Source organism: Oryctolagus cuniculus, chromosome 10 (assembly GCF_964237555.1).
Source record: "Oryctolagus cuniculus chromosome 10, mOryCun1.1, whole genome shotgun sequence".
In the NCBI taxonomy this organism is placed as follows: domain Eukaryota; kingdom Metazoa; phylum Chordata; class Mammalia; order Lagomorpha; family Leporidae; genus Oryctolagus; species Oryctolagus cuniculus.
This window is the reverse complement of record NC_091441.1, coordinates 106,511,466-106,525,005: the sequence shown is the minus strand read 5'-3', so window position 1 is coordinate 106,525,005 and position 13,540 is coordinate 106,511,466. Positions and strand designations below refer to the sequence as shown.

Here is a 13,540-nt window from a genome sequence, read left to right as displayed (position 1 = left end):
GATGGCCAAACAGATAAATCAGCAAACAATAAATTGCACCAATAAATCAACAAACGTTTAATACTTCCAGTTAGTATGCTTTGGCCAAAATAACTGAATTTAATCACATTCTTGTGCAGATATGATTTGTGTGACAGTTTATGACATTCTAGAGATGAATACAAGTCATGTCCATCTGTCTATCTACCTATCCATCATCTACCTATCTATTTTTGGTATTTTTCTCCCTAAAAATGAAAAACTATCAAGACAAAAATAGGTTGAACATGTACACAGCAGTGTGATGGGCTTCAGGAGTCAGATTGTTAAGAAGTTGTTAGAGCCTTCTCAATATTTTTTCTTTAGTAGGGCTGGCATTGCGGTTGACATGCCCCTCGCAACAGTGACATCCCATATTGGGTGTCAGTTGGAGTCCTGGCTGCCCTGCATCCAAATTCAGCTCCCTGCTGGATTGCACTGGGAAGGCAGCAGAAGATGGCTCAAGTACTTGGGCATCTGCTCTCCATGTGTTGGTAGCAGCAAGGCCTAGACCTGGCTGTTAAGCCATTTGGGGAGTGTACCAGCAGATGGAAGTTTCTCTCTCTCTCTCTCTCCTCTCTCTCTTCTCTCTCTCTCTCTCCTCTCTCCTCTCTCTCTCTCCCTCCTTATTACTGTAACTTTCCAATAAATAAATAGATCCTTAAAAATATACCTCATTAGCTTTTGAGCCTACAACTGAAAACATACTATAATTTGAAGAGCGATCAGGCCCAATACCATGTGAAAATGGCTCACAAGTGGCTCTGCCATTTTGGAACAACAAAAACAAAAAAGAAATGAAGAGGTGTAGGAAAAGAAGAGCAGGTACACTTCCCGCTGAGATAAACCATGGACCCAGTAAAGTGAAAAAGTACAGACAGGCTGTTGCAGGTAGGGATAGTGCACCCGGAAGCTCTTCTGTTACGAGGGGGTAGTAAGGGCCAGCTTAAGAGGAAAGCCAATAATCCTCCGCCTTGCGGTGCTGGCACACCGGGTTCTAGTCCCGGTTGGGGCGCCGGATTCTGTCCCGGTTGCCCCTCTTTCAGGCCAGCTCTCTGCTGTGGCCCAGGAAGGCAGTGGAGGATGGCCCAGATCCTTGGGCCCTGCACCCCATGGGAGACCAGGAGGAAGCACCTGGCTCCTGGCTTCGGATCGGTGCGGTGCGCCAGCTGCAGTGGCCATTGGAGGGTGAACCAACGGTAAAGGAAGACCTTTCTCTCTGTCTCTCTCTCTCTCACTGTCCACTCTGCCTGTCAAAAAAAAAAAAAAAAAAAAAAAAAAAAAAAAAAAAAAAAGGAAAGCCAAGGGACTCATGCTCATTTGCAAGAGGAAATAGATTTGAGCAGAGAAATATGACATCCTGCTCAAGGTAATCCAAGGGCAATTTCCATGGTGGTTGGTGATTCTGGGAGAGAGCAAAAACATCACATGAAAGTTAATATTTGATGAACCTCCTCCAAGACAAATTCCAAATTGATTAAAGATATACATGTAAAAATGAGAAGTGTTAGAAAACATGAATCCTTCTTCTCTAACTTAGAATGCAGGAAAGAAATTCTAACTATGACCCAAAATGTAGAAGACACAGCAAATTGATTAATTTTTCTAAATAAAAATAAATCATCTGAATGACAAAAAAAAAAAAAAAGGCTGAGGAGAGAAGGAGCAAGAGGAGGAGAAAGGGGAAAAAGAAGAGGAAGAGGTGGCAAAATAAACATAAAAACACCAAATACAAAGACAAACAACAAACTGGAAAAATAGTCACATCACAAAATCCAAATACTCCTAGCATAGGAATTTCATAGAAATGGAAGAGACTAATAAATAAAATATATGATCATTAGGTCATAGCAATCAAAAGGAAACATTATGAAGCTACACCCCATCTCACTGAAAAGAGAAACACACTTTCAAATTGCACGGAGATAATGTTTGCAAACCTTCCAGAGTCTCATGGCACACTGCTAGGCTGGGCTTTCCCAGGTGATTTAGTGTTAAGTAGTTTGCAAGGTCCTCTCAGGAAACAGCAGCAGGGAAGTGAGGAGGGAGGCAGAAGAATTCAGCATGGGTGTGTCACGAAGCCAGTTGCCTCTATGATACCTAGAGCTCAGGTGAGGAACGGTGGGAGATGGTGCAGACCTCCTACACGTACACCAGCGAGCTACCCCTACACATAGACCAGTGAGTATTGTTTGTTGACATGTGCAGTTAACTCATGAGCATTTCTGCTCTTTCCCCTCCCAGGCTCCCACACAGGCCAAGGCTTCTTCCTGAAGCCCGAAAAGGAAGGCCCAAGGCAGAGAGAGTTGCAGCTGTAGCAGAGAGGGGGTGGGCAGGGCTCAGCAGTCTCCTGCATGCCCACATGCACCCTCCATTGAGGGCGCTGCCAGAGAGCACACACTCTCATACATCTGCTGTGAGAATGGAGAGTGTTGGAACACCTGCGGTCAGTGGGAAGGCCCATTGGCTGCGTGCTCAAGCCCTTTGGGTGAAATGGTGTAGTGTCAGCATATGACCTGTGCATAGCCTCCTGCACACTGTAAATCACCTCCAGACGACCTGCAATACCTAATGCAGGGGGCAGACTTTGTCCTTGTTGTTAACACAGCACTTGGAATGCCAACGTCCCACACTCAAGTGCTGGGGTCTGAGTCCCCGCTCTGTTCCTGATTCCAGCTTCCTGCTGATGCACACTCTGGGAGGCAAAACATGGCAGCTCAAGTAGTTGGGTCCCTGTCACCCACAGCAGAGACCTTGGTTAAGTTCCCAGCTTCTGGCTTCACTGGGGGAGTGAACCAGCAAATGGGAGTTCTTTCTGCCCCTCAAACAAATAAGTAAATAAATACCCAATGCTCTACCAACAGTTCTTAGACTGTCTGGTTTGGTGAATAATGATCACCAAAGGAAATCTGTACAGGGTCATTAACAATAAAGTTTTTCTCTTTGAATGTTTTTAATAGGGGGTTGGTCAAAGCTATGGCAGTGGAACCCACAGATAACAGAGGACCAACTGCATAAACACACGCATACACATGTGAATGCATTATTTAGTGAAAAAGTTAAAATTATAAGTGCTGATGAATACCTGTAACATGGATGGATTTATGGGACACTTTTTCATTCTAAGTCATGTAATTCTGATTTTTTTTAAATGGTTTACAAGGTACACATATTACTTTACAAACTGAAAAATGATAGTGGAGTTATAATGACTCAGTACACGCTAGGGAGAAAGCCAACAGTAGAAAATAATCAAAATGCAGAGTTTATCAAACAATGTATTGAGCTGCAAGGAACAGAAAATGAGTCTGGCTGACTGGAGCAGAGAAAATAATAGGAAGGATATTGGCTAGTTCAGGGAATCACCAGGGACGTAGAAACAATAAGCTTGAGTTACAGGCAGAAACCTGAGTCTAAGTACCTGTAACCACTAAACCGCTTGGTGAGGACATGGTTGCCATTGCACCCACAGCCCTGGCTCCCAGTGCCATCTCTAGGGAGATAGGATGGCAGGCAGGAGGTTCCAACTGAGGCATCAAGAGATGACCGACTGTGCATGTTAGAGTGGGATGTGAGGCAGATGACTTAGGACTGGGTACCGTGAGACTGTCAAAGGGATGGGAGACCAAGACTGAGGGAGATCCTTGAAGAGAACCTTAGAAGGACTCTTGTGGAAGCCTGCCCAGCCCAGGGAGGGGCAGTCAGGGGTCCTGGGGGAGGATCTGCCAATGGGTTTCCCACAGTGCCCCTAACAAAGCCATTAGCTGGACCAGCTAGCAAGAGCCAGTGTAGGACAGTAACCAGCAGGCCAAGAGCCGTTGCACTCTTCTTATGTTCCCTTGTGGCCCCAACCCTAAAGGGGTGGAAAACATCACTCCCAGCCAGCAGGGAGTGATGGTGACAGGAAGTCAACTCACTCTCTTTGCCTGGGAGTGAGAAGAGACTTTTTGCCTTGACCAAAGACTGAAGAGAGGATAACTATAGGAAGACTTTGTTTTTGCAATTTTGTTGCAGTGAGACTTTGCTACAAAGACCACAAAAGGGGTGGATATTCAGGACCACCTTTCTGGAGGAGGCTTAAGGGGATGGCAGGGCAGGGCAGGGTCACAGGAATAAAACTGCTTCTAAGATCATCCATCAGGATTACAGAAAAGCGACAATTGTGTATAGGGAGGATCTTTCCACTGCAGTCACTGAACTAATTAAATCTGCTTGGGCTTCTTTGTGTCCTCTGCCCCAGACAAAGCCCAGCACAGAAGCAGCTGATTGGCTGAACTGAGCTCATGCCTGTGCTTCCGGTGCCTTGGACCCCAGGATGCCCACGGGAATTAGGCAAGGGGTTCAGCAGGTGGCAGAACAAAATCCAACATGTGTACACTATAATGGGGGACCCCGTGTCCACTTCTGATGGGTACTGCACCCTCTTAAGGGCTGCGGGGAGGTGCCTGAGGGGAGGCTAGTGAGGAGTCCAAGAAGAGTGACTCAGGTTTGCTCTCGAAGGTGTGGAGTCTCATGGTACCACAGCAGGTGCAAGAAGGAATTTCACTTTTGTCTATGACTTGGTAGCTTACAAACCTCTGGGACTTCTATTTAATTTGCTCCCAACAACAACGAGGTAGGTCTCCAGTGTCCAAGTGGTGCCTGGCCTGGAGCAGGTGCTTTGGCTCAAGCAAGGCTTTTAACGGTATGAAGAGCGGTGGAAACCCAACCCAACAGTAGTGTTTAGAGGTGAGGCCTTGGGAGAATGGTCAGATTAGATGTGATTGAATCCTAGTGGCTTTAATAAGGAGGGAGAGGGAGACCCGACTGGCACAGGAGGCACACACAGTCCCACCATGAGCTCATTCAGCCAAGGAGGGTCCTCCCCAAAATTGGTGTCATGCTCTTTGGACTTTGAACCATGAGCCAAAGTGAACTGTTTTTTGTTTTGTTTTGTTTTGTTTTTACAAAGTAGCCTGCCTAGTATATTTTGTTACAGTAATGAAAATCTAATGCAGTAGGTATTCAGTACATCTTGAACGAATGGATGAGGAAAGGAAGAAATGGATGAGGAAGAATAAAACGCAGCGGTAAGGGCAGTCAGCCTAGTTCAGCGCCATACAAGGAGACGCTACCATGAGAAGCGAGATGGGCTTTGTCTACATCATGTAACACGGTAGCCACAACAGGTGCTGAGTGCTAAAAGTGTACGGTGACAAAAGAACTTGATTTTTTTCTTTTTAAGATTTATTTATTTTAAAAGAGTAACAGAGAAAGAGGGAGAGACAGAAAGAGAGATCTTGTATCCACTGGCTCACTCCCCAGATGGCTGCAAAGGCCAGCACTGGGCCAGGCTGAAACCAGGAGCCAAAAGCTTCCTGTGGATCTCCCACATGGGTGGCAGGGGTCCAAACAGTTGGGCCATCTTCCATTGCTTTTCCCAGGCTGTTTGCAGGGAGCTAGATGGGAAGTGGAGCAACCGGGACATGAACCGGCGTCCATATGCAAGCCGTCTCTAGCGGCTTTACCCGCCATGACACAATGCTGGCCCTGATTTAATGTTAATCTATTTAAATTCAATAGCCACATGTGACTAATGGCTACTGTACTGGGCAGCTGAAGTCTAGCATTCAAATTCCATTTCAGCTGACTTAGTTTATAACCTGAGTAAACTCTTTAATTTGTCTATTTCCATTTCCAAAAAAAAAAAAAAAAAAAATGGGGAAAAGAACGCTCCCCTTCCTGTGATGTTTTCAAGAGGTCCTGGTGATGCTCTCCACATTGTTGGAGGGCCAAGCTCTGCACCCAACAGAAGCTCAATAAACGGGAGCCACATGGGGTCCTTGATACTCCCCCACTGCTGTTACTGCTATGACCTAAGTGATGCCAAGACTCAGAGAGGTGAGAGGTCCTGGCTAGGTCACACAGCCAGCGCACAGCAGAATGGGATTTGCATCTTCAATACGCACTAGAGAAGCAGCTTTCTTAATTACCATCGTAAGCAAGGGCTCGAAGACTCCATATGGCCCTGAACATTGTGCCCTGATAAATAAGTCTTCCACACATGCTAGCAAAGAGCATTCAAATTCATGTAGCTTCCATGGGGATTAATAAAACATGCATTTGTTTAAAAGCGATACTGAATTTATTGCAGTTTTTTTTTTTTTTTTTTTTTTTTTTTTTTTTGTGGAGATTCTCAATCAACCGATACTAAAAGTACAACTATTAACTGAGGTGTCTCAAAACCTCTTGACATAAAAGGCCATCCTTGGGTCTGGCATTGTGGCACTGTGGGTTAAGCCACTGCTTTTGCACCATATGGGTGCCGGTTCATGTTCCAGCCACCCCGCTTCTGACCCCGCTCTCTGCTAACACACCTGGCAAGGCACAGCAGAAGATGGCCCAAGTGCTTGGGCTCCTGCCACCCACATGGGAGACCTGGATGAGGTTCAGCTGTTACAGGCATTTGGGGGAGTGGACAGCACTCCCTGTCTGTCCCTCTTTCTTTGGAACTCTGCCTTTCAAACAAATAAATAAATCTTTAAAAAAAAAAAAAAAGGCCATCCTTAACACTTCTGTATTAAAGACATCCATCCATCCATCCATCCACACTAGAGTTACTTATGTAGCAAAAATGGCAATGCCAGAGTCTCCACAAACTATAGATATAGATATAGATATAGATCTCCTAGGTACATTTACTAGAAACATGGAGAGTCGTTTTTATCAAAAGGGTTTATTTAAAGTCAGGTAATGAAAAATATCAAGGTGTAATTCCCAAAAAGGATTTTACAATAATCAGCCATTATCATAAATAAAGCTCTGAGTCTAGTCTTAAAGAACAGAGCGCACAAATTCAGAATAAAACAATGTTTTAAAATCGATTATGGAAAAGATTTCAGAGCTTTAGAACGGTAGTCCTGTGCAGAGTGAACAGAAGCAAAGAAGGTACAATGAGGAGCCAGTGGAATGAGGAAATAAATCCTCCAACCTGTGTATTTCCTTTTTGTGCAAAAAAGGGAAATCAACTTCACTGATATTTAATATCCTGTACTGACAACAGTACCTGTGTATAATTTAAATAAATGTCTTTCTGGGAGTGCACATACAAAATGGTTTCACTAAGATTTCCCAGTTAAAAATTTCTAGGCATCGTTGTTTTAGAAAGCTTAGGATAAACTTGCAGTATTATGCCACCCTTAACAATTTCAAGAATTAATCATCTTAGTTCTGTTAGTTAGCTTTTCCTATACAGCAAACCACCCAGAACATTCTGGCTTACAACAACCACCATGTTTTATTGTTGGGAACCTGCACAATGTCCCTGGTGCTGAATAAGGGTTCTGGAAACAAATCACATGAGGAAGAGGCGAAGGAACCGGGATGGGTTTGCTACAAACAGAGCAGACCGATGGGAAGGAGGGTTACTCTCCTGATTTCTACGGCGTAGTTTCCAGTGCGGTTTATAGTGCAAGGAGAAATATTTTGAACGGACGACCCCTTGCAGGAACAGAAATGAAAGCTTTCTTCTTTTCCCACATTGATTCCATAATTATACAACTATATGATTTCAGAGAACTCCATGCCAGTGGAACGACACAGTCGGCTGACATGAAAATTGCTGGGAAATCCCACCGGAGGTGTATACATTCCATACTTGTCAACTTTTCTCGTTTCTATCAAAGAATTGGCTATTTCTTTCTTCTCTCTTTAAAAGCAAACCAATAGGCCTTTGTCTCTTTTTCTCCCCCCCCCCACTCAAATTCTAAAATTGTAAATTCAAAACACGAGCAGATTTGAAAATAGATGATGAAAGAAAAGCTTTTAGTATAAACAAAAGAAAGATGGAGTGAAATGCAAGTTTGTCACCGCCTGAGAAACAGTGTGATACCTCTGCAGAGAGAACGCAGGGATTCAGAGCATTGCTTGTCCATCTGAAAAGAATATAAGAAAACATTGAAAAAAGAAATCCATACAAAAAAAAAATCCATGCAGTATCCCTTCTGGGTGTAGCTGAAATAGTGTTCTATTTGAATAATTTTATGTCTCCTTTTAGAACTAAGATTTCTGCAGAGTTAGATCCAGATGCTGTTAAAATCCGTGCATTGTGTTAAAATACTAATATATTGTATTGCAAGCCTTTGAATGAAATTTCAGGTCCTGCAGAGGATAAATTTTAATAGCCAATAACCTTGAAAATTTGACCAGGTTAAAATTTATTTGCTTTTAAAGAAACAAGCAAACAAACAAAAACTGAGTCTGCAATGCAAAAAAATAGTCTTTTTCTTTCAATAGCATTAGTAGAAGAAAAATCAGAAATGGCCATATCCTTATTTTAAGAGACAAATAGTTTTTTTTTTTTAAATCAATCTGTATATTTCTCTTCTTTTCTAGGCCCAAAGTTATTTTTTGCTGAGTGGAGCAAAATAGAAAATGGACATTTGCTCCTGGCACTGTGATCTTCTCCAGGCCCCTGCCCTGTTACCCTGATACAATGTATTTCTGGCACACACTTGTGATACAGCTAGCAACCACTCTCCTCAAGCACTCAACTTGACAGCAAGTGAGAGTAAAAAAACATCTGACACATCAGTGAGGCGTGCCACACTCTAAACACAGTTCCTTCTTGAAAGAGGTAATTTCTAAAAAAAATGATTAACCAGATAGGTAACTGCTCAGCACTGCTGTTTTTTTCTTTTAGCTATAACATGTAGCTATGTCTCATTTTTATTGAAACAACCAACGGAGTACTTCAATATTATAAACTGTCTTTAATTTTTTAAAAGAAACCCATAGCTGGTCCAGATGCTTTCTAACTTAAGGTTTAAGATCAAACCTACACGTGTTTAAAAATGCCATATTCTTCACTCCGATACATGCACAGTCATACACAGACACACCTGATACAACTCCACACCGGTGACTGAACCATTTAGAATGGGTTGGTGGGCAGCAAGGGAAAATGAACTGGGGGAGAATTTTCTGTCTTCCTTTTTTCCCTTTCTTTTCACAATAGGTATTTTTGCCAGACAGGACACCTTGCTCTGTGTTTTGTTTTAGTGGGTGTTGGGGTGGGGGGAATCATAATTGTATTTAGACTTTATGTGGCATGGGTTACTCAGTTCACAGCAGAAGCACCTGCAGTAAATTAATTTGTTGTAGCACATTAATTATCTCATAGCTTCTATTTAGGCTGCAGCTGTTGCTATTATGTTAATAATTTTTTTTACCACCACTGTATACAACAGGTTATGGCAATAATAGAAATATCCTATCTTTTTTTTTTTTTTTTTTTTGGCTTCCCCCTTCCTGTCGTTTCCATTTTTCTATGGCAGAAGGGAAAGACTGAAAGAAATTTAGGCAAATGAAGCCCCAAAGCGCACTCCAATTTTCTATTTCTGAACTGATTGGTAAGAGAATGGGTAAGTGAAATTAGCAAAGAATCACCCCACACAAAGATGGCGCGTGCAGAATTTGTGAAAGCGAAAAAGAAGAGGAAGGAGAAGCGAGAGAGGGACGGAGTACTGCAGAGCTGGGGTGGTGAGTGTTTGGATGGGGGCGGGGAGAGGCTGCAGTTTTCATGAAATAATAAGGTGGGGGAAAAAAGGCATACAAAGAGTAGGTTTTTCATTGTTTGTAAAATATAAACACAGATGAATTCTGTCTTTGGTTTGTTCATGCTTTTCACTCTGCACAGCAGGGATGTTCTTAAGAAGTTGCCCTCTGCGAAATTTCACTAAATGGGAACCGTGGACCCTGCATGATGGGATTATAATCACACCAGCCACTCCTTTTACATAATTTTTTGTTTAAGATCCAGTAAGACTCCCTGTTTTTAATATATATAAAGCAATAGACATGTGTATGTCGATAAACTGAGGGTGTGCGTCCCTATAGCCTCGTGCAAGCTAAAACAAAAAACCGGTGATATTACATCTACAAATCTCAATGGATACAAAAACAATATGAAAATTTTTAGCTGACAAGAACATGTCTGCTGCCTGCAGTCCCTGCAATAGCTCACCATGTTGCCTACTAACCGAAAGATCAAAAATTATCGATTTCATGGCGCTGCTTGCTCTGGGAAGAAAAGCTACTTTAAAATTTGCATTGTTTAAGAAATGAGTTAAAAGAAAAGACTCAGTTTTTTTCTGAACACTTTGGGAATGTGAAAATGGCTTGTTGTAATCTTATCCATGATTTCCTATAATTCTATTATTTTTAGCAGCCGGAGTCCAGAAATGATTTTTTTCGATGAATTTAGGATTTTGCCGCAGTATACATCTGCAGTCCCAGAATCCTCCGGTAAGTTAATCCTTCTTGCGATGGGAGACGCCTTTTACCTTCTTGTGAATGAAATATCTGCAACCATTTTGAAATTTTTAATAGAAGGGTTGTATGTGTATATGTGTGTGTGTGCGCTTGTATATGTTGGGGGTGTCTGTCTCCCAAGCATGATTTCTTAGCAAGGCAGCGGTATTTGTGTTCATTCTTTCTCACATTGAGAAACACATAGCTTAGTGTTCTTTGAATATCATGGGTGATGTCCCATTGCCTCTCCTCCACACTCTCTATGGTAGCCATTAAAATGTACCCAACGAGGGCCTCGAGCACACAAATAACTCGGAAGCATGCTCCTGGCGTAAGGAGGGGACCAGGCCACCGCCACCACCATGGCTGTCGCCTCCCGCCACCTTCACTGTCCCTCCCTCACTCTGCAGTGCGCATCAGCTGCAAAGCCTTCCAGGGTGGCTCTCTGCCGCATTTGCCCAGTGGGTTCCTAGATTACTTCTGTGTGCAAGAATAGCCAACCATGTAGTCTGACAAGAGGTATTTACAACTACTTAGTCTGTTCAGCTGGAAAGAAATCAAAAGATAACACTGAACCCTGAGATAATGTATTGCAAATCAAAAGTCCCAATCCATAAATAGCCCACTTGATGAACTGCTACATGAAAAGCCGATTTTAATTGTTGTCCAGTGTTTTCATATTGTAAGGAAATATTGTGACGGGCCTTCTTGGAGAGTCGGGATGGACTGTTTTTAAATGCACGGAATATTATTTAGTCTTTCCTTTCTGCTAGGAGGGGATTCGGATGTAGAATCCAAAGTGACCACACCCTGGTCTCACAGCTTCTCTGCTGCCGTTTCTGCTTATTTTCGGGTCGAGTCAACACACGGTGACCATTTTACATTGATTTAAGGGACCTAATCCAAAGGAGCCACTCATCCGTTTCCCTCTCTCTAAAGGAAGCTCATTGTCTTAGGCACCCAATAAAGGTTTAATTAATGGATTTGATAGAGTTAAGTATCCACACGGTGAATGGAATCTTCTTTACAATGCTGGTTTGATTAATATTTCTTTTTTTGAAGTGCAAAAACAATCTGGGCATTTATTTTTATTTTTTTGCAGAACGATAATTCAAAAGTGTGTGTTTTCAGGTTCTATGCAGCCACTGCTTGATACGCCTATGGTCTGGTATCATGGCAAGCAGTATCTTCTGTTAAACCAGCGGGAGACACTTGGGTTTCTAACAACACAGCCTTATAATGTAGAACCATTTGTTTGGTGCCATTTCACAGAATGATTTAATTTATGTCAAACTCATTGGACTGGCTCTTGAAGGAAAAGGTGGAAAAAAAAAAAAAAAGATAACCCTGAGATTTTTTTTAAAGAAATGTATTGCTCAAAGTCAAGTTCTTGTAATTATTTTCACAGAATTACTTATTTCACCAAGTCATTAGGTATTTTCATGCTCTTTCCCTTTGGTTTGATAATAGTATTTGTCTTGATTTCATAGACGTTATTTCGTATTTTTGACGAGACAACTGTTGTTTTATGAGAAGCAAATAAAAATTCTGAGCAATTTGTTAAATCCAAATAATCTGTTTTAATGCCAGTAATTCTTAAGTATACTTACATGTGATGGAGAAAACAGCATGCTGCATTGTTGCAAATCTTACATTTCTTTGAATAACCTGTGTATTTAAGTATCACTAGGGCTAAAAAAAAACTTGATTCTAAACTTACAGAAAAAATTCTTAGATTATTTTGGCACCTGAACAGAGAAATACAGATAGAAAGTGTTCTTACTCTTTAGATTTTCTACTGGTGCAGATATGTCTTAACAGGTTTCAACAGTGTGCCTTATTAGCAAAAACACACTGAACACAGAAGATGCAAAGCTCTATTTTTAAAAAATACTAATTGTGGAGAATCAGTCATCTGATTTTAAATGTATAATTTGAATCAAATCAACTGAAATATTCCTTGACTCTGTACATGACAATTAAAACGGGGGGGGGGGGTGTGGATACCTGTACACGCCATTTATACCTCTGACTTTGTCTTAGAAACAGTACTTTGATGAAATACCTTTTTCCGTTCGATCTGTTTTGAGTTGCGACCAGGGAAATTAACTGCGACCAACACGCACACTTGATTCTATACAATTGCTGCAAAGATACAGATGAGAAAACCATTGGAGACAATGGACCTCACCAAGCATCATCTTAGCGGGTGGACTTTTTCCACTGCAGGGGCTCCCGCGAGCTGTGGCGAGAGACAGCGGTACCGCTGTATACAGTAAAACATCTTTAGGACCGAAAAATAAGTGTCATTTAGAGAGCAGGTTGGCTCCAAAGCATGCTATCTCCATGAGGTGATGAAAAAGGTTTCCTGCCTGTACTTCTGTATAAAGACCTATTGTTTGCATAGGCATTAATTACAGTCCTAGGAGAAAAGCCCCCGAGGTAACTTTCACTGTTGCCTTCTGTACTTTCTCCATTGTTTTTGGAGGAAAAATAAGCATAAAACAATGGAGGAGAGAGAGTGGACCGGCTTTGACAGATGCCACTCTTGCAGGATGACAATGGAGACGGGGGCAAGGCGGGTGCACTCCCAACTTCCTTGAAGTTGAGAACCAGGGGACGCTGCTGAAGAAGAACAAATTAGTTTTTAAAAACATGGTCCAGGCTGCCTCCTCCACAGCTCCTCCTAGAAACAACCTCCGTGGATGTCTGGAGCAGCAGGAGGGTGGAAACGCAGTTCTTCCCAAAGGAAAAGCCCCACCAGTGGCTCCGCTGCTGCTCCGAGTGGGACCAGACGAAGGTCAGCTACTAAATAGCAAAGACCTAACCGATAGCGCGCGGGAGCCAGTCCTCCTCCACTCGTCATCTGTTCGCAGTGGGGGGACTCGGGACGACTTGTTGAACCACGCGGGGCTTCGGCGCCCACTTCACCCAGTGCGGCCACCGAGTGGGGACGGGACGGCTCGGCCCGGAGTCCGGTGGGGGACGCCGCGCCCACCCTCCGGACCGCAGGGACCTCCGGGGGAGTGAGCGCCCCGACCCGCGGCGGGGCCCCCGACTTCAGCCCTCTCGAGACCCGTCCCACGCGGCCCCACGCGGCTCCTGAGGCCCGGGGCGCGCGATGGCCCCTTCCCCCGCGGGGGGACAGGAAGCGCGCGTCCAGCTCGGGACGGAGCTGCCCTCCTCCCACATCGGCCAGAGTGGGGGTGGGCCGGCCGCCCGGCTGCGGACC

The 13,540-nt window shown here is 43.4% G+C and overlaps 1 long non-coding RNA gene across 1 annotated transcript in view; it reads left to right on the top strand.

The window, feature by feature from the left end:
• Positions 1-11,991, top strand: part of LOC103349149 (uncharacterized) — a 317,640-nt gene extending 305,649 nt beyond the window's left edge. Inside the window, exons 6-9 of the long non-coding RNA XR_011379581.1 lie at positions 8,392-8,632; positions 9,333-9,537; positions 10,223-10,302; positions 11,082-11,991. This is a non-coding gene — a long non-coding RNA (uncharacterized lncRNA). The remainder of the gene's footprint in view (positions 1-8,391; positions 8,633-9,332; positions 9,538-10,222; positions 10,303-11,081) is intronic.
• Positions 11,992-13,540: the final 1,549 nt, after the last annotated feature.